The sequence below is a fragment of the Engystomops pustulosus genome, chromosome 3, assembly GCF_040894005.1.
Source record: "Engystomops pustulosus chromosome 3, aEngPut4.maternal, whole genome shotgun sequence".
Taxonomy (NCBI): Eukaryota; Metazoa; Chordata; class Amphibia; order Anura; family Leptodactylidae; genus Engystomops; species Engystomops pustulosus.
The window spans coordinates 236,182-259,239 of record NC_092413.1 but is presented as its reverse complement, the minus strand read 5'-3'; positions in this window follow the sequence as shown (position 1 = coordinate 259,239).

Here is a 23,058-nt window from a genome sequence, read left to right as displayed (position 1 = left end):
TCACACCCCAGCCCATTCCCGGCTCCAAAGACAACCTTCTCCTAAAATCATCATCATACCGCCACCATGCGGAACCCCCATGAGACTTGTAGGAGGAATAAATAACGTCTTGATAAATGAACAATTCCGAACAGCGTTCAGGGTGTTTTTGACCCATCACGCACCCTAACACAGAAAAGGCTTGCAGCCAATTATTAATGGTTTTAGCAACCCTCGGATTCCGATCCTGAGACCTAGCCGTCACAACCACCCGCTCCTTATCCACCGTATGCTGATCCACGGAAACCAGTGACCAAATATCTATATATGCGTTAGCCCAAATCTTCTCCTTAACCTCGTCATCCACACGAGAGCCAAGGGGGCTGACGCTGCAAAAAACAGAATCTTTGTGAATCACTGAAACGGTGGAAGGAGCGGGTGCAACTGCCGGCGCTGAAGGAGAGGGAGAGGGGTGCTTGTCTAGCAATGCCTTCAAAGAAGATACAATATCAGAACCCGCTGCACCACCCCCACTCCCCCAAGCACCCGCATATTGGAACTCACCAGTCGGAAGCACCACCGAAGGAGCCGCTGCCACCACTGAAGGCTGAGACACCGTAGCTGGAACAGGCTGTGCAACCTGAACCGGAGCCGATAACACTGGAACAGGAGGAGGCTGCGGATCTGGAACGGACCTCCTAGAAGAAGCGGAATCTCGAACACCCCGCCTACGGCGTCTACGCCCAGACATAGCCGTGGCATCGGAAGACCCATCAGAGGAGGATGGGGACCGCCACCTAGACGATCTGGATCGCCTCGACCGCTTCGAGGACCTGGAACCAGCACTCAATCTGTAAAGATGCACCGCAGATCCGCGGCGGGAGCGCCTACGGGGTTCTCGGGAGGAGGTAGAAGACTCCGAAGACTGGCTGCGAGACCTATTACGCCTGCGCCTTGGGGCACTGAACCCAGGAAGAGACAACGGAGGGGGGCAGGGGGGGGGGAGATCAGAACTGCGACGCCGCAGGCTGAGCCGCGGACCCCCCACCTGGCGCTGCAACTGGCCCCAGATGCTGCGACTGGTGCTGAATGGGCTGTCCCGTGGCCTGCATGGGCCCCAGCGGGGGGGTGACTAATGCTGGGGGTGCCTGCACAGAGGTGCCCACATCTGCAGGCACCTGGGAGACGCAGGGGGGCAGCTCCTGCGCGCCGCCCGTAGGCAGCGCCAAAATAGAGGGTTGGAGGGAGAGGGGAGGGGGGGCCGAGGACGGACCCCCCGCACCAGGCAGACTATGCCCCGATACCCCGCCCTCCACCTGAGAATGGGCGGAGGTATCGGAAGAAGAGGGACCCGAGCTGACCGCAGTGCCCATAGCGACTTGCCCTGCACGTGGAGGCTGGAAAATGGCGGCCGCGCGTTGAGAAAACGCGACTTTCGCCGCCGGGTCAGGTGACCGGAAGTGGGCGGCCGAAGGGGGCGGGGCAAGTGCCGCGCTGTCCGTCTGACGCGCGCACCCGCCGGGAGAGGGAGCGCGCTCTGCAGGAACCCCGCGGGAGCGTGAATTCCTGGCGGAACGCCGAGATCCACCCGATCCGATAAGTACCCGGCTAGCACGAGGCTGTGAGGGGCAGGGGGAAGGGGATGAAGAGGGGCTAAGCCGGGATGGCGGGCGCGACACGTGCGCCGACCGGCGCCCACCGCTGCGACTCACCGCAGGCGCTGCAACCGGCGCTTGAACGGAGGTCAGGAATTGCTGCAGCCAGCCTTCCCCCTCCGTTTGCAAGCGGGCACGGAAAGCCGCTGCAAGAGGGTCCTCCATGATACTAAGGCTTAGACCTGGACACCGCACACCACACTGCGTCCTTGCCGGCTTGACAAGAAGAGGGAAGAACCACCCCTCTGGCAAGGCTTAAATCCACACGCCAGAAGGCGTGAATAATTATGAGGTAACGGGGGGTGGAGATAAGCCATAACCCACCCCTTTACTTAAAGTGCCAAACCCTGACCTTGAACTTGAATTATATGAAACCGAGAGCAGCCACCAGTCCTGGGGCACCTTCCTTATTTAGTCAGGCGTACCCCGCAGCTACCTTATACCCTGGGGAATACTCTGCACTGGGGGGGGGGGGTATGCTGTGGCCTTGGCTACCTTATACCCTGGGGAATACTCTGCACTGGGGGGGGGGGGTATGCTGTGGCCTAGGCTACCTTATACCCTGGGGAATACTCTGCCGGGGGGGGGGGGGTATGCTGTGGCCTAGGCTACTTTATACCCTGGGGAATACTTTGCACTGGGGGGGGGGGGGGTATGCTGTGGCCTGGGCTACCTTATACCCTGGGGAATACTCTGCACTGGGGGGGGGGGTATGCTTTGGCCTAGGCTGCCTTATACCCTGGGGAATACTCTGCCCTCGGGGGGGGGGGGGTATGCTGTGGCCTAGGCTACCTTATACCCTGGGGAATACTCTGCCCTGGGGGGGGGGGTATGCTGTGGCCTAGGCTACCTTATACCCTGGGGAATACTCTGCCCTTATGCTGTGGCCTAGGCTACCTTATACCCTGGGGAATACTCTGCCCTGGGGGTGGGGGGGGGGGTATGCTGTGGCCTAGGCTACCTTATACCCTGGAGAATACTCTGCCCTGGGGAGGGGGGTATGCTGTGGCCTAGGCTACCTTATACCCTGGAGAATACTCTGCACTGGGGGGGGTATGCTGTGGCCTAGGCTACCTTATACCCTGGAGAATACTCTGCACTGGGGGGGGGGGGTATGCTGTGGCCTAGGCTACCTTATACCCTGGGGAATACTCTGCCCTGGGGGGGGTATGCTGTGGCCTAGGCTACCTTATACCCTGGGGAAGACTGTAGGGATTAACAAACCCAAACCTTAAATTTGGTACTTGACCCTGTACCTTGATAAACCATCCAACCGTTTGGCACTTGACCTTGTACCTTGATCAACCATCCAACCGTTTGGTACTTGACCTTGTACCTTGATCAACCATCCAACCGCTTGGTACTTGACCTTGTGCCTTGATCAACCATCCAACCGTCCGGTACTTGACCTTGTACCTTGATAAACCATCCAACCGTCCGGTACTTGACCTTGTGCTTTGATAAACCTTCCATCCGTCTGGTACTTGACCTTGTACTTTGATAAATCATCCATCCGTCTGGTACTTGACCGTGTACCTAGACTAACCACCCAACCGTCTGGTACTTGACCATGTACCTAGACTAACCACCCAACCATCTGGTACTTTACCGTGTACCTAGACTAACCACCCAACCATCTGGTACTTGACCGTGTACCTAGACTAACCACCCATCAACAGACCAGGAAACTAAATGTTTGGGTAATGTGGGAAGGCCACAGCGTTTATTAACAACTAAGATAAATTATTAAATAATGTTATAAATTAAAACATTTCCCAACTTGCTAGGCCCGCTTGGCATCTTCAAAATCTTGAGAACCGACTTCGCCCGAAATGGCGGCTGCGGCCCTGCAGCCGGCATGTGGGCATCTTCCAGCGCCTTAGGGCCTGTGTAACTTCCGCCTTCGCTGTGACGTCTGTAGGAAAACAGAAGGAAACAGCCAGAACCAAGGAAAGAAAAGCTGAAAAGAAATAATTCTGAGGGCAGGGTGGGAGGGTGACTTCTCGCCTCTTCGGTCCAGGGGGCAGAAGGAAAGAGGCCCCCCCCACGTGCTCTCGGACTTTATAAAACCACCGGGCAGGTCCTTACCCACCCCCAAACACCGCCTCCGGTGACCTCACACGGGAGGGGTAAAGGGGCAAGCCCCACCAGCCTACCAGAAGGCTTGAAACCACCCCCTACAGTCCTCAGCCCCTTCGCTATTTGCTTTGGGGCTTGTTAGACTGTAGGGATTAACAAACCCAAACCTTAAATTTGGTACTTGACCCTGTACCTTGATAAACCATCCAACCGTTTGGCACTTGACCTTGTACCTTGATCAACCATCCAACCGTTTGGTACTTGACCTTGTACCTTGATCAACCATCCAACCGCTTGGTACTTGACCTTGTGCCTTGATCAACCATCCAACCGTCCGGTACTTGACCTTGTACCTTGATAAACCATCCAACCGTCCGGTACTTGACCTTGTGCTTTGATAAATCATCCATCCGTCTGGTACTTGACCGTGTACCTAGACTAACCACCCAACCGTCTGGTACTTGACCATGTACCTAGACTAACCACCCAACCATCTGGTACTTTACCGTGTACCTAGACTAACCACCCAACCATCTGGTACTTGACCGTGTACCTAGACTAACCACCCATCAACAGACCAGGAAACTAAATGTTTGGGTAATGTGGGAAGGCCACAGCGTTTATTAACAACTAAGATATATTATTAAATAACGTTATAAATTAAAACATTTCCCAACTTGCTAGGCCCGCTTAGCATCTTCAAAATCTTGAGAACCGACTTCGCCCTAAATGGCGGCTGCGGCCCTGCAGCCGGCATGTGGGCATCTTCCAGCGCCTTAGGGCCTGTGTAACTTCCGCCACGGAGCAGCCTCCTCCCTCCTACCGGCTGCGACCCCCCCACACGGACCAAGGCCATGGCCTTCTCAGCCTGCTCCTGCAGGCCGAGAAGGAAAATATTCTAAAATATTCACCTCAATGGAATTGAGATGGACCCCGTCGCATAATAAGAGATGGCGGGTATCCCCTGCAGATTCTCATGCCTATACGCCACTCCTCCCAGGGATTATTGTGATAATCAGGACTTTCCTTGCTCTCTGTAAAGCAGCTGTGAATAGGATGCCTGACCCATTAACTGCTCGAAGACTAGTTATCTGGGGTGAAATGAGCCTTTTTACGCAACCCAGGATTATCCTTTACCGACTTTAAGTTACTGAATTTACCCAAAACCAGGGACCGAAACCGCAAAAGCTCGCAACTAGTTATGGAAAGTTTTGGTCGCTTCCATCTTTCTCTGCACTAAGACAACCGCCCTATCAACGGAGACGTACGTAACCGCCACAACCTCGTATATAGCGTCATTGACCGAGGGACCTTTGGGAAAAGACAGGTGGTCGATTAATCTGAACATTCCAGGCTCCTTTTGGGAAGTAAGCCTGGCGGTTCTATAAGGGACCGGCCGTCCTACCTGGGGAAACCTCTTCCCGACCTTCTCTAGTGCTAATACTGGATTGAAAGAAATTAAACTGCCGCATTTAACCAACCTTGCGGTGGGCTGGTGGCTAACCTGATGAAGTGGATGGGGGGAGAAGTGCCTTTTGTGCTGCCCAGGATTATCCTTCACTGACATTAACCCCTTAACGCCGGAGCCACTTTTCACCTTCCTGACACGGGCCATTTTTGAAATCTGCCCTGTGTCACATTAAATGGTTATAAATCCGGAAGCTTTAACAGATCCAAGTGATTTTAAAATTGTTTTCTCGTGACACTTTGTACTTCATGTTAGTTACAAAATTTTGGTGGTATGTTTTGCATTTATTTAGGAGAAATTCAGATATTTGGTGAAAATTTTGAAAAATTCTCGATTACCGGACTTCAAAATGTTCTACTTCATCCCATACATAGTCAGAACCGCTAAAAATGTAATAACTAACATTCACCGAATGACTAATTTATGTGGACGTGATGCTTTATGCATATTTAAATTTTTACAGGATGTTATGGGGCTTTGAATGTTACGTGCGATTTTCCATATTTTCATAAAAAACACAAAAACCTGCTATTGCGGGACCTGCTCGGTTTCAGGTCACTTTGAGAGGTCTAAATAAAAGAAAATCCCATAAATTACCCCATTATAGAAACTACACCCCTCAATGTATGTGAAACAACTTTTGTGAAGTTAGTTAACCCTTTAACTGTTTTACAGGGGTTAAAACAAAAACGGATGCAATTGAAAGTATTTTTTTTTTTTTTTTGACTAAATGAATGTGTTTTTTAAAAATTTACAAATTCTCAGTGGATAAAATGCCAAAACGCTCCACGAATTTTAATCCCCAATCCCTTCCGCGTATAACAATACCCCATATGTGGTGGTGACTGCTGTATGGGCACACACCAGGGCATGGGGGGGGGGGCTGCGCCATTCAGAGCAGATTATGCATTGTCACTTTTTATTGGCTATACAATCTTTTTTTTTTTTTTTTTTTTTTGGATATATAAGGGGCTTATTTTTTGCGACATGAGATGCACTTTACAAATACTTCATTTTAGTGGGTCATTAGCTTATTGATGAGATTTTATTAACTCTTGAATGTATGGAGGAAAGAAAAATTGTCAATTTTGGTTTCCTTTCTTTTTGTATTTTTTGGAGGTTGTACACCGTACACTAAAAATCCTATATTATCTTTATCCTATAGGTCACTACGATTACGTTGATACCTCATGTGTATAGTTTTTTATTTTTACAATTTTACTGAATAAACTAATATAGAGGAAATCTCATTTGTTTTTGCATCCCCATCTTTTCGGAGACGTAACTTTAATATTTTTTGTTGACAGAGCGAGTTTAGGGCTTATTTTTTACGTGTGGAGTTGTTCTTTTCAATTGATACCATTTTGGCGCTCAATTTTTTTTTTTTTTTAATTAAAATATGTTTTTATTAAATGTATTAACTCTTATCACTTTTACAGGTAAGCCTGATCAAGCGATCCACTGATCGCTTGTTAAAGCTATTGTACACCACACACAGTGTAATACAGATGTATTACGCTGCGCATGCACGGACCCGGCTCCTGGAAGGAGGATCGCACAGCCCCGGGCACTGGCATTCCCGGGGCTGCGATCCCTAAATGGGTTACCCTGTCCTGCGCTAGCTAAATTCCCTAAGCCCACAGGTGTATCCTGACTGGCTTCTAATTGTGTGAGTAGTGATCTAATGGACGTGATGACCTCTGTTCTTGTGTGATGACCTCTGTGTTCTTGTGTGATGAGATAATGGACGTGATGACCTCTGTGTTCTTGTGTGATGACCTCTGTGTTCTTGTGTGGTGACCTCTGTGTTCTTGTGTGGTGACCTCTGTGTTCTTGTGTGGTGACCTCTGTGTTCTTGTGTGGTGACCTCTGTGTTCTTGTGTGGTGACCTCTGTGTTCTTGTGTGGTGACCTCTGTGTTCTTGTGTGGTGACCTCTGTGTTCTTGTGTGGTGACCTCTGTGTTCTTGTGTGGTGACCTCTGTGTTCTTGTGTGGTGACCTCTGTGTTCTTGTGTGATGAGGTAATGGACGTGATGACCTCTGTTCTTGTGTGGTGAGGTAATGGACGTGATGACCTCTGTGTTCTTGTGTGATGAGGTAATGGCCGACCACGAGGGGAGGCCACTGAACTCACCGGATGAAGTCTTCGCTGGTGGAGCTGACTTGTCCTGATGAGAAGACTGTGCTTTGTCCTGTTCAGAAGCTGAAGTGATGCGTTGAGGTGGTTTCTTGATGACGTCAGAACTGCGAGGTGGAGCTTGAGAGCCTTGGCTGCCATGACGGGATGACCTCTGGGACTGCGGTGGCTGTAGATGAGCTGAAGATCTGTCAGCAGATTCCTGGTGGGTTGTAGGATGCTCCGATGTCCGCCTGGAGAGCTTGGTCAGGCGGTGAGGGAAGTCTCTGCGGCGTTGTCGGTAGTCTGGGTGACGGATGAGGGTGTGTGAGTGCGCCACCACGCGGCCACTGGAACCCGGTGGCGATGGGCTGCTGTAAAGTCTGCGACGTCCTCCGTGATGATGATGATGGCGGCTGCGGCCTGGTGAGCGGAGCACAGAGCCAGTATCGGCAGCCCGCCTGCGGTATGGCCTCTGGGAGTCCATTCTGCTGTGACGTTGCTGCTTGTAGGACGGTGATCGGTGGCTCCTGTGTCTGTGGTGTACCGTGGGCATAGAGGTCTCTACTGCATCAAGGGTATGCAGAGAGGACTCGGGGGAATAGGAGGGGAGAAGGGAGCTGCCCAGGGATCCAGGACTGTGGTGTTGGCTGGGCCGGGAGGCATGGTGGGGGGAAGCAGAGGGCCGGGACGCAGGCTGTGGATAGCGCTGCTGGTGGCTACTGAGTTGGTGGGGGGGGGCCTGGGGAGTAGGCCCGAGGCAGCTAGCTGGCGTGGGGCCCCGAGGCCTGGTGGCCGGCCCCGGGCAGGCTGAAATATAGGCTCGAGGCCTACCGAAAGTCCCCGGCCTAGGCGCCAGGTAGGCCTGAAGCCTGCCGCGCGGCGGGGGAGGGTCAATGGGGGTGCCGGAAGGGCTGGGGAAAGTCCGGCTTGCCGGAGGCCTGACCTGAAGTGCGGCCGGACGTGGAGGCCGCAGGCTCCGGCTGGAGGTGAGATGAATGTCGGGAGGAGCGGGATCGCGGAGGTGAGGTGATCGGGGGAGGGGGCGTGATAGCGGGCGCCGCGGGGGTGAGGTGATCGGTGGGGGTCGGGATCAAGGGCGCCGCAGAGGTGAGGGGGTTACCTTGCCGGCCGGGTGCTGGGGAGGCCGGGCATCGGGACTAAAAGCTGAGACCGGCCGGGACCTGAGCTGGAGGTGAGGAGAGCGGGGAGGTCCATCTGGCCGGGCCCTGGTGGTGAGGGGAGCGGGCAGCAGCGCTGGGGTGCAGGGCAGGGGAGAGGGCAGCCGTGCTGGGGTGCAGGGGAGCGGGCAGCAGCGCTGGGGTGCAGGGCAGGGGATGGAAACCGCTTACCCCTTGCATTTTTCTCAGGGATCCCACGACGATCCTCCAGTGCAGTCGGTGTCCCACGTGGTCCAGGCGACGCCATCTTCTTCTGGCCCGGGCCGCGCTTCCTGGCTGGTGCTGGAGATCCTGGGCTCAGGCGGACAGGAGGCCTGATCTTCCTCACGGGACGTCTTCTATCTTCATCCAGCTGCTTCTGTGGAGGAGGTAAGGAGCACTGGGTGGGTGTTGGTGACAGGGTGGCGGGCCGCCGGGCGGGGGTGGTGGCTGTACCCTCCAGGGTGGAAGCCACTGCCGGAGGATTCGGTCCTAGGAGATGGGTGTCCTCTTCAGGGACGTCCGCTTCTTGAACCGACCCCGCAGCAGAACGCTGCAGGAGGGTATCCAGCATGGCTGAACCCTGCATGGCCGCTTGCTAGAGTACTTGTTCTTCTAGGGAAGCCATGCTGGGTATTTGCAGAGGGGTCTCTGACTTCTCGCCTCTTCGGTCCAGGGGGCAGAAGGAAAGAGGCCCCCCCCCACGTGCTCTCGGACTTTATAAAACCACCGGGCGGGTCCTTACCCGCCCCCAAACACCGCCTCCGGTGACCTCACACGGGAGGGGTAAAGGGGCAAGCCCCACCAGCCTACCAGAAGGCTTGAAACCACCCCCTACAGTCCTCAGCCCCTTCGGGGGGGGGGGGGGGGGTATGCTGTGGCCTAGGATACCTTATACCCTGGGGAACAACCTGATTGGCTGCTCTGCTAGACGGTGACACAATGTAGCAGGAAGCAGGGAGATGTAGCGGGACTGTTCTTTCACCTTGTGCACTCAGTTTTTCTCGTGGGTTTGGAGGTTTGGGTTATTTTCAGTCCCGGTTTTCTTCCAGCAGATGCGGGTGAGCAGTTACTTCCTCCAGATTTGGGTCCCTGGTACTGATGAAGATGAAGTGACTACAAGTGTCTCATTACTGCTTCCTGAAGGACCATTACGTCTCCATTCACATGTAATTGCTTCTGAGGGGGCGTTTTGTGACTACTTTATCCGGGTTTGTCAGACGTTGGAGCTCGTCTCTGCGTTTGATCAGCGCGCTCCCTCCAGGGGCTTCCACAACTTAAAAAGAACATTCAAAGAAATAACAAAGAGAGAAACTTCACAGAGAAGACGCAACGTCTCACCGAACGCAAAAGATCCTCACAATCCTCTCCAAACAAGCGGAAGAAAGTCTCTCAATATGTCATCCCTCTGCATAGAGACAGGGAGCTGCACTGACAAGTATCTAAGCCTGTCATGTGCGATACTGTCTTATGATCTAATGTATCTAAGCCTGTCATGTGCGATACTGTCTTCTGATCTAATGTATCTAAGCCTGTCATGTGCGATACTGTCTTCTGATCTAATGTATCTAAGCCTGTCATGTGCGATACTGTCTTCTGATCTAATGTATCTAAACCTGTCATGTGTGATACTGTCTTCTGATCTAATGTATCTAAGCCTGTCATGTGTGATACTGTCTTCTGATCTAATGTATCTAAGCCTGTCATGTGTGATACTGTCTTCTGATCTAATGTATCTAAACCTGTCATGTGTGATACTGTCTTCTGATCTAATGTATCTAAGCCTGTCATGTGCGATACTGTCTTCTGATCTAATGTATCTAAACCTGTCATGTGCGATACTGTCTTCTAATCTAATGTATCTAAACCTGTCATGTGTGATACTGTCTTCTGATCTAATGTATCTAAACCTGTCATGTGTGATACTGTCTTCTGATCTAATGTATCTAAGCCTGTCATGTGTGATACTGTCTTCTGATCTAATGTATCTAAGCCTGTCATGTGTGATACTGTCTTCTGATCTGTTATATCTAAGCCTGTCATGTGTGATACTGTCTTCTGATCTAATGTATCTAAACCTGTCATGTGCGATACTGTCTTCTGATCTAATGTATCTAAACCTGTCATGTGCGATACTGTCTTCTAATCTAATGTATCTAAACCTGTCATGTGTGATACTGTCTTCTGATCTAATGTATCTAAACCTGTCATGTGTGATACTGTCTTCTGATCTAATGTATCTAAGCCTGTCATGTGTGATACTGTCTTCTGATCTAATGTATCTAAACCTGTCATGTGTGATACTGTCTTCTGATCTAATGTATCTAAGCCTGTCATGTGTGATACTGTCTTCTGATCTAATGTATCTAAGCCTGTCATGTGTGATACTGTCTTCTGATCTAATGTATCTAAGCCTGTCATGTGTGATACTGTCTTCTGATCTGTTATATCTAAGCCTGTCATGTGCGATACTGTCTTCTGATCTAATGTATCTAAGCCTGTCATGTGTGATACTGTCTTCTGATCTAATGTATCTAAACCTGTCATGTGTGATACTGTCTTCTGATCTAATGTATCTAAACCTGTCATGTGTGATACTGTCTTCTGATCTAATATATCTAAGCCTGTCATGTGTGATACTGTCTTCTGATCTGTTGTATCTAAGCCTGTCATGTGCGATACTGTCTTCTGATCTAATGTATCTAAGCCTGTCATGTGCGATACTGTCTTCTGATCTAATGTATCTAAACCTGTCATGTGCGATACTGTCTTCTAATCTAATGTATCTAAACCTGTCATGTGTGATACTGTCTTCTGATCTAATGTATCTAAACCTGTCATGTGTGATACTGTCTTCTGATCTAATGTATCTAAGCCTGTCATGTGTGATACTGTCTTCTGATCTAATGTATCTAAGCCTGTCATGTGTGATACTGTCTTCTGATCTGTTATATCTAAGCCTGTCATGTGTGATACTGTCTTCTGATCTAATGTATCTAAACCTGTCATGTGTGATACTGTCTTCTGATCTAATGTATCTAAGCCTGTCATGTGTGATACTGTCTTCTGATCTAATGTATCTAAGCCTGTCATGTGTGATACTGTCTTCTGATCTAATGTATCTAAGCCTGTCATGTGTGATACTGTCTTCTGATCTGTTATATCTAAGCCTGTCATGTGTGATACTGTCTTCTGATCTAATGTATCTAAGCCTGTCATGTGCGATACTGTCTTCTGATCTAATGTATCTAAACCTGTCATGTGCGATACTGTCTTCTAATCTAATGTACCTAAGCCTGTCATGTGTGATACTGTCTTCTGATCTAATGTATCTAAACCTGTCATGTGCGATACTGTCTTCTGATCTAATGTATCTAAGCCTGTCATGTGTGATACTGTCTTCTGATCTAATGTATCTAAGCCTGTCATGTGTGATACTGTCTTCTGATCTAATGTATCTAAGCCTGTCATGTGTGATACTGTCTTCTGATCTAATGTATCTAAGCCTGTCATGTGTGATACTGTCTTCTGATCTAATGTATCTAAGCCTGTCATGTGTGATACTGTCTTCTGAACTGTTGTATCTAAACCTGTCATGTGCGATACTGTCTTCTGATCTAATGTATCTAAACCTGTCATGTGTGATACTGTCTTCTGATCTAATGTATCTAAACCTGTCATGTGTGATACTGTCTTCTGATCTAATGTATCTAAGCCTGTCATGTGCGATACTGTCTTCTGATCTAATGTATCTAAACCTGTCATGTGTGATACTGTCTTCTGATCTAATGTATCTAAACCTGTCATGTGTGATACTGTCTTCTGATCTAATGTATCTAAACCTGTCATGTGTGATACTGTCTTCTGATCTAATGTATCTAAGCCTGTCATGTGCGATACTGTCTTCTGATCTAATGTATCTAAGCCTGTCATGTGTGATACTGTCTTCTGATCTAATGTATCTAAGCCTGTCATGTGTGATACTGTCTTCTGATCTGTTATATCTAAGCCTGTCATGTGTGATACTGTCTTCTGATCTAATGTATCTAAACCTGTCATGTGTGATACTGTCTTCTGATCTAATGTATCTAAACCTGTCATGTGTGATACTGTCTTCTGATCTAATGTATCTAAACCTGTCATGTGTGATACTGTCTTCTGATCTAATGTATCTAAGCCTGTCATGTGCGATACTGTCTTCTGATCTAATGTATCTAAGCCTGTCATGTGCGATACTGTCTTCTGATCTAATGTATCTAAGCCTGTCATGTGTGATACTGTCTTCTGATCTAATGTATCTAAGCCTGTCATGTGTGATACTGTCTTCTGATCTAATGTATCTAAACCTGTCATGTGTGATACTGTCTTCTGATCTAATGTATCTAAGCCTGTCATGTGTGATACTGTCTTCTGATCTAATGTATCTAAGCCTGTCATGTGTGATACTGTCTTCTGATCTAATGTATCTAAGCCTGTCATGTGTGATACTGTCTTCTGATCTGTTATATCTAAGCCTGTCATGTGCGATACTGTCTTCTGATCTAATGTATCTAAGCCTGTCATGTGTGATACTGTCTTCTGATCTAATGTATCTAAACCTGTCATGTGTGATACTGTCTTCTGATCTAATGTATCTAAACCTGTCATGTGTGATACTGTCTTCTGATCTAATGTATCTAAACCTGTCATGTGTGATACTGTCTTCTGATCTAATATATCTAAGCCTGTCATGTGTGATACTGTCTTCTGATCTGTTGTATCTAAGCCTGTCATGTGTGATACTGTCTTCTGATCTAATATATCTAAGCCTATCATGTGTGATACTGTCTTCTGATCTGTTGTATCTAAGCCTGTCATGTGTGATACTGTCTTCTGATCTAATGTATCTAAACCTGTCATGTGCGATACTGTCTTCTGATCTAATGTATCTAAACCTGTCATGTGCGATACTGTCTTCTGATCTAATGTATCTAAACCTGTCATGTGTGATACTGTCTTCTGATCTAATGTATCTAAACCTGTCATGTGCGATACTGTCTTCTGATCTAATGTATCTAAACCTGTCATGTGTGATACTGTCTTCTGATCTAATGTATCTAAACCTGTCATGTGTGATACTGTCTTCTGATCTAATGTATCTAAGCCTGTCATGCGTGATACTGTCTTCTGATCTAATGTATCTAAACCTGTCATGTGCGATACTGTCTTCTGATCTAATATATCTAAGCCTGTCATGTGTGATACTGTCTTCTGATCTAATGTATCTAAGCCTGTCATGTGTGATACTGTCTTCTGATCTGTTATATCTAAACCTGTCATGTGTGATACTGTCTTCTGATCTAATGTATCTAAACCTGTCATGTGTGATACTGTCTTCTGATCTAATATATCTAAGCCTGTCATGTGTGATACTGTCTTCTGATCTAATGTATCTAAGCCTGTCATGCGTGATACTGTCTTCTGATCTAATGTATCTAAACCTGTCATGTGCGATACTGTCTTCTGATCTAATGTATCTAAGCCTGTCATGTGCGATACTGTCTTCTGATCTAATGTATCTAAACCTGTCATGTGTGATACTGTCTTCTGATCTAATGTATCTAAGCCTGTCATGTGCGATACTGTCTTCTGATCTAATGTATCTAAACCTGTCATGTGTGATACTGTCTTCTGATCTAATGTATCTAAGCCTGTCATGTGTGATACTGTCTTCTGATCTAATGTATCTAAACCTGTCATGTGCGATACTGTCTTCTGATCTAATATATCTAAGGCTGTCATGTGTGATACTGTCTTCTGATCTGTTGTATCTAAGCCTGTCATGTGTGATACTGTCTTCTGATCTAATATATCTAAACCTGTCATGTGTGATACTGTCTTCTGATCTAATGTATCTAAACCTGTCATGTGTGATACTGTCTTCTGATCTAATGTATCTAAGCCTGTCATGTGTGATACTGTCTTCTGATCTAATGTATCTAAGCCTGTCATGTGTGATACTGTCTTCTGATCTAATGTATCTAAACCTGTCATGTGCGATACTGTCTTCTAATCTAATGTATCTAAGCCTGTCATGTGTGATACTGTCTTCTGATCTAATGTATCTAAGCCTGTCATGTGTGATACTGTCTTCTGATCTAATGTATCTAAGCCTGTCATGTGTGATACTGTCTTCTGATCTAATGTATCTAAGCCTGTCATGTGTGATACTGTCTTCTGATCTAATGTATCTAAGCCTGTCATGTGTGATACTGTCTTCTGATCTAATGTATCTAAGCCTGTCATGTGTGATACTGTCTTCTGAACTGTTGTATCTAAACCTGTCATGTGTGATACTGTCTTCTGAACTGTTGTATCTAAGCCTGTCATGTGTGATACTGTCTTCTGATCTGTTATATCTAAGCCTGTCATGTGTGATACTGTCTTCTGATCTAATGTATCTAAGCCTGTCATGTGCGATACTGTCTTCTGATCTAATGTATCTAAACCTGTCATGTGCGATACTGTCTTCTAATCTAATGTACCTAAGCCTGTCATGTGTGATACTGTCTTCTGATCTAATGTATCTAAACCTGTCATGTGCGATACTGTCTTCTGATCTAATGTATCTAAGCCTGTCATGTGTGATACTGTCTTCTGATCTAATGTATCTAAGCCTGTCATGTGTGATACTGTCTTCTGATCTAATGTATCTAAGCCTGTCATGTGTGATACTGTCTTCTGATCTAATGTATCTAAGCCTGTCATGTGTGATACTGTCTTCTGATCTAATGTATCTAAGCCTGTCATGTGTGATACTGTCTTCTGAACTGTTGTATCTAAACCTGTCATGTGCGATACTGTCTTCTGATCTAATGTATCTAAACCTGTCATGTGTGATACTGTCTTCTGATCTAATGTATCTAAACCTGTCATGTGTGATACTGTCTTCTGATCTAATGTATCTAAGCCTGTCATGTGCGATACTGTCTTCTGATCTAATGTATCTAAACCTGTCATGTGTGATACTGTCTTCTGATCTAATGTATCTAAACCTGTCATGTGTGATACTGTCTTCTGATCTAATGTATCTAAACCTGTCATGTGTGATACTGTCTTCTGATCTAATGTATCTAAGCCTGTCATGTGCGATACTGTCTTCTGATCTAATGTATCTAAGCCTGTCATGTGTGATACTGTCTTCTGATCTAATGTATCTAAGCCTGTCATGTGTGATACTGTCTTCTGATCTGTTATATCTAAGCCTGTCATGTGTGATACTGTCTTCTGATCTAATGTATCTAAACCTGTCATGTGTGATACTGTCTTCTGATCTAATGTATCTAAACCTGTCATGTGTGATACTGTCTTCTGATCTAATGTATCTAAACCTGTCATGTGTGATACTGTCTTCTGATCTAATGTATCTAAGCCTGTCATGTGCGATACTGTCTTCTGATCTAATGTATCTAAGCCTGTCATGTGCGATACTGTCTTCTGATCTAATGTATCTAAGCCTGTCATGTGTGATACTGTCTTCTGATCTAATGTATCTAAGCCTGTCATGTGTGATACTGTCTTCTGATCTGTTATATCTAAGCCTGTCATGTGTGATACTGTCTTCTGATCTAATGTATCTAAGCCTGTCATGTGTGATACTGTCTTCTGATCTAATGTATCTAAGCCTGTCATGTGTGATACTGTCTTCTGATCTAATGTATCTAAGCCTGTCATGTGTGATACTGTCTTCTGATCTGTTATATCTAAGCCTGTCATGTGCGATACTGTCTTCTGATCTAATGTATCTAAGCCTGTCATGTGTGATACTGTCTTCTGATCTAATGTATCTAAACCTGTCATGTGTGATACTGTCTTCTGATCTAATGTATCTAAACCTGTCATGTGTGATACTGTCTTCTGATCTAATGTATCTAAGCCTGTCATGTGTGATACTGTCTTCTGATCTAATGTATCTAAACCTGTCATGTGTGATACTGTCTTCTGATCTAATGTATCTAAGCCTGTCATGTGTGATACTGTCTTCTGATCTAATGTATCTAAGCCTGTCATGTGTGATACTGTCTTCTGATCTAATGTATCTAAACCTGTCATGTGTGATACTGTCTTCTGATCTAATGTATCTAAACCTGTCATGTGTGATACTGTCTTCTGATCTAATGTATCTAAACCTGTCATGTGTGATACTGTCTTCTGATCTAATGTATCTAAGCCTGTCATGTGTGATACTGTCTTCTGATCTAATGTATCTAAACCTGTCATGTGTGATACTGTCTTCTGATCTAATGTATCTAAGCCTGTCATGTGCGATACTGTCTTCTGATCTAATGTATCTAAACCTGTCATGTGTGATACTGTCTTCTGATCTAATATATCTAAGCCTGTCATGTGTGATACTGTCTTCTGATCTAATGTATCTAAACCTGTCATGTGTGATACTGTCTTCTGATCTAATATATCTAAGCCTGTCATGTGTGATACTGTCTTCTGATCTGTTGTATCTAAGCCTGTCATGTGTGATACTGTCTTCTGATCTAATATATCTAAGCCTATCATGTGTGATACTGTCTTCTGATCTGTTGTATCTAAGCCTGTCATGTGTGATACTGTCTTCTGATCTAATGTATCTAAACCTGTCATGTGCGATACTGTCTTCTGATCTAATGTATCTAAACCTGTCATGTGCGATACTGTCTTCTGATCTAATGTATCTAAACCTGTCATGTGTGATACTGTCTTCTGATCTAATGTATCTAAACCTGTCATGTGCGATACTGTCTTCTGATCTAATGTATCTAAGCCTGTCATGTGCGATACTGTCTTCTGATCTAATGTATCTAAACCTGTCATGTGCGATACTGTCTTCTGATCTAATGTATCTAAGCCTGTCATGTGTGATACTGTCTTCTGATCTAATGTATCTAAGCCTGTCATGTGCGATACTGTCTTCTGATCTAATGTATCTAAACCTGTCATGTGCGATACTGTCTTCTGATCTAATGTATCTAAACCTGTCATGTGCGATACTGTCTTCTGATCTAATGTATCTAAACCTGTCATGTGTGATACTGTCTTCTGATCTAATGTATCTAAACCTGTCATGTATGATACTGTCTTCTGATCTGTTGTATCTAAGCCTGTCATGTGTGATACTGTCTTCTGATCTGTTGTATCTAAGCCTGTCATGTGTGATACTGTCTTCTGATCTAATGTATCTAAACCTGTCATGTGTGATACTGTCTTCTGATCTAATGTATCTAAGCCTGTCATGTGTGATACTGTCTTCTGATCTAATGTATCTAAGCCTGTCATGTGTGATACTGTCTTCTGATCTAATGTATCTAAACCTGTCATGTGTGATACTGTCTTCTGATCTAATGTATCTAAGCCTGTCATGTGTGATACTGTCTTCTGATCTAATGTATCTAAGCCTGTCATGTGTGATACTGTCTTCTGATCTGTTATATCTAAGCCTGTCATGTGTGATACTGTCTTCTGATCTAATGTATCTAAACCTGTCATGTGTGATACTGTCTTCTGATCTAATGTATCTAAACCTGTCATGTGTGATTCTGTCTTCTGATCTAATGTATCTAAGCCTGTCATGTGTGATACTGTCTTCTGATCTAATGTATCTAAGCCTGTCATGTGTGATACTGTCTTCTGATCTAATGTATCTAAGCCTGTCATGTGTGATACTGTCTTCTGATCTGTTATATCTAAGCCTGTCATGTGTGATACTGTCTTCTGATCTAATGTATCTAAACCTGTCATGTGCGATACTGTCTTCTGATCTAATGTATCTAAACCTGTCATGTGTGATACTGTCTTCTGATCTAATGTATCTAAGCCTGTCATGTGTGATACTGTCTTCTGATCTAATGTATCTAAGCCTGTCATGTGTGATACTGTCTTCTGATCTGTTATATCTAAGCCTGTCATGTGTGATACTGTCTTCTGATCTAATATATCTAAGCCTGTCATGTGCGATACTGTCTTCTGATCTAATGTATCTAAACCTGTCATGTGTGATACTGTCTTCTGATCTAATGTATCTAAACCTGTCATGTGTGATACTGTCTTCTGATCTAATGTATCTAAGCCTGTCATGTGTGATACTGTCTTCTGATCTAATGTATCTAAGCCTGTCATGTGTGATACTGTCTTCTGATCTAATGTATCTAAGCCTGTCATGTGTGATACTGTCTTCTGATCTAATGTATCTAAACCTGTCATGTGCGATACTGTCTTCTAATCTAATGTATCTAAGCCTGTCATGTGTGATACTGTCTTCTGATCTAATGTATCTAAGCCTGTCATGTGTGATACTGTCTTCTGATCTAATGTATCTAAGCCTGTCATGTGTGATACTGTCTTCTGATCTAATGTATCTAAGTCTGTCATGTGTGATACTGTCTTCTGATCTAATGTATCTAAGCCTGTCATGTGTGATACTGTCTTCTGAACTGTTGTATCTAAACCTGTCATGTGCGATACTGTCTTCTGATCTAATGTATCTAAACCTGTCATGTGTGATACTGTCTTCTGATCTAATGTATCTAAACCTGTCATGTGTGATACTGTCTTCTGATCTAATGTATCTAAGCCTGTCATGTGCGATACTGTCTTCTGATCTAATGTATCTAAACCTGTCATGTGTGATACTGTCTTCTGATCTAATGTATCTAAACCTGTCATGTGTGATACTGTCTTCTGATCTAATGTATCTAAACCTGTCATGTGTGATACTGTCTTCTGATCTAATGTATCTAAGCCTGTCATGTGCGATACTGTCTTCTGATCTAATGTATCTAAACCTGTCATGTGTGATACTGTCTTCTGATCTAATGTATCTAAGCCTGTCATGTGTGATACTGTCTTCTGATCTAATGTATCTAAGCCTGTCATGTGTGATACTGTCTTCTGATCTAATGTATCTAAGCCTGTCATGTGTGATATTGTCTTCTGATCTAATGTATCTAAGCCTGTCATGTGTGATACTGTCTTCTGAACTGTTGTATCTAAACCTGTCATGTGTGATACTGTCTTCTGAACTGTTGTATCTAAACCTGTCATGTGCGATACTGTCTTCTGATCTAATGTATCTAAACCTGTCATGTGTGATACTGTCTTCTGATCTAATGTATCTAAACCTGTCATGTGTGATACTGTCTTCTGATCTAATGTATCTAAGCCTGTCATGTGCGATACTGTCTTCTGATCTAATGTATCTAAACCTGTCATGTGTGATACTGTCTTCTGATCTAATGTATCTAAACCTGTCATGTGTGATACTGTCTTCTGATCTAATGTATCTAAACCTGTCATGTGTGATACTGTCTTCTGATCTAATGTATCTAAGCCTGTCATGTGCGATACTGTCTTCTGATCTAATGTATCTAAACCTGTCATGTGTGATACTGTCTTCTGATCTAATGTATCTAAACCTGTCATGTGTGATACTGTCTTCTGATCTAATGTATCTAAACCTGTCATGTGTGATACTGTCTTCTGATCTAATGTATCTAAGCCTGTCATGTGTGATACTGTCTTCTGATCTAATGTATCTAAACCTGTCATGTGCGATACTGTCTTCTGATCTAATATATCTAAGGCTGTCATGTGTGATACTGTCTTCTGATCTGTTGTATCTAAGCCTGTCATGTGTGATACTGTCTTCTGATCTAATATATCTAAACCTGTCATGTGTGATACTGTCTTCTGATCTAATGTATCTAAACCTGTCATGTGTGATACTGTCTTCTGATCTAATGTATCTAAGCCTGTCATGTGTGATACTGTCTTCTGATCTAATGTATCTAAGCCTGTCATGTGTGATACTGTCTTCTGATCTAATGTATCTAAACCTGTCATGTGCGATACTGTCTTCTAATCTAATGTATCTAAGCCTGTCATGTGTGATACTGTCTTCTGATCTAATGTATCTAAGCCTGTCATGTGTGATACTGTCTTCTGATCTAATGTATCTAAGCCTGTCATGTGTGATACTGTCTTCTGATCTAATGTATCTAAGCCTGTCATGTGTGATACTGTCTTCTGATCTAATGTATCTAAGCCTGTCATGTGTGATACTGTCTTCTGATCTAATGTATCTAAGCCTGTCATGTGTGATACTGTCTTCTGAACTGTTGTATCTAAACCTGTCATGTGTGATACTGTCTTCTGAACTGTTGTATCTAAACCTGTCATGTGCGATACTGTCTTCTGATCTAATGTATCTAAACCTGTCATGTGCGATACTGTCTTCTGATCTAATGTATCTAAGCCTGTCATGTGTGATACTGTCTTCTGATCTAATGTATCTAAGCCTGTCATGTGTGATACTGTCTTCTGATCTAATGTATCTAAACCTGTCATGTGTGATACTGTCTTCTGATCTAATGTATCTAAACCTGTCATGTGTGATACTGTCTTCTGATCTAATGTATCTAAACCTGTCATGTGTGATACTGTCTTCTGATCTAATGTATCTAAGCCTGTCATGTGTGATACTGTCATCTGAACTGTTGTATCTAAACCTGTCATGTGTGATACTGTCTTCTGAACTGTTGTATCTAAACCTGTCATGTGTGATACTGTCTTCTGAACTGTTGTATCTAAACCTGTCATGTGTGATACTGTCTTCTGAACTGTTGTATCTAAACCTGTCATGTGTGATACTGTCTTCTGATCTGTTGTATCTAAACCTGTCATGTGTGATACTGTCTTCTGATCTGTTATATCTAAGCCTGTCATGTGTGATACTGTCTTCTGATCTAATATATCTAAGCCTGTCATGTGCGATACTGTCTTCTGATCTAATGTATCTAAACCTGTCATGTGTGATACTGTCTTCTGATCTAATGTATCTAAACCTGTCATGTGTGATACTGTCTTCTGATCTGTTGTATCTAAACCTGTCATGTGTGATACTGTCTTCTGATCTGTTGTATCTAAACCTGTCATGTGTGATACTGTCTTCTGATCTGTTGTATCTAAACCTGTAATGCGTGATACTGTCTTCTGAACTGGTGTATCTAAGCCTGTCATGCATGATACTGTCTTCCAGGGTCGGACTGGGGTGCCTGGGGCCCACCAGAGAAATTTATTCTGGGGGCCCACCATACCGCTGCCTAGAAATATTCGTCATTTCACAGGAGTTCACAGTGGCTGTATTGTGCTTAGCACTAACTTACCAATAAGAATAACTACCTATAGCCCTTCACCTTCTCCATATGTTCTCTGCACCACATAAAAATAGTCAGTAATTACAGTTACCAGACTCACACGTCTTCTCCTTTGGGTACTGAATTGCAGGACAACTTCTCCCATTTTTTTCTTATCAATGGAGAATCTTCCACCAGATATCCTCATCTCTGTGTAGCATATCTCCACACTGTAGAACTAAAAATATCACCGTCACTACAGCACAATGTCACCTGGATAACACTGTCCCACACTGTGCTCCTAAATAATATTTACCACTCACAACACAACTGACCACACTGTGCCCCCCCTTAACAAAAGCCATACTGTGCCCTCTCCATAAATCAAATATTACATTGCGACTCCTCAGTACTGTATATTACATGCACACCCCTGAGTAAATAATATGATACACCTAATAAGTTAAATTGAACATCATTCCCTTTCATAATACATCATTCCCAATTAATCTTTTCATCCAAACAGTCTTACAGTGCTCCTACTTATTAATAATGTTTTATATAATGCTCTCCTTAATTATTATTCTTATATTTAGTGCCCCTCTTATGAAATATTTTATAAAAAAAAGTCCTAATAAAAACTCCTATTCGGCATATATTGGCACAGTACTACTACTCCTATCCTGTATATATGGATACAGCACAGTACTACTACTCCTATCCTGTATATATATGGGCACAGCACAGTACTACTACTCCTATCCTGTATATATATGGGCACAGCACAGTACTACTACTCCTATCCTGTATATATGGGCACAGCACAGTACTACTACTCCTATCCTGTATATATGGGGACAGCACACTACTACTACTCCTATCCTGTATATATGGGCACAGCACAGTACTACTACTCCTATCCTGTATATATGGGCACAGCACAGTACTACTACTCCTATCCTGTATATATGGGGACAGCACACTACTACTACTCCTATCCTGTATATATGGGCACAGCACAGTACTACTACTCCTATCCTGTATATATGGGCACAGCACAGTACTACTACTCCTATCCTGTATATATAAGCACAGCACAGTACTACTACTCATATCCTGTATATATGGGCACAGCACAGTACTACTACTCCTATCCTGTATATATGGGCACAGCACAGTACTACTACTCCTATCCTGTATATATAAGCACAGCACAGTACTACTACTCATATCCTGTATATATGGGCACAGCACAGTACTACTACTCATATCCTGTATATATGGGCACAGCACAGTACTACTACTTCTATCCTGTATATATGGGGACAGCACAGTACTACTACCCCTATCCTGTATATATATGAGCACAGCACCACTACTCCCATCCTGTATATATAGGCACAGCACAGTACTACTACTCCTATCCTGTATATATGGG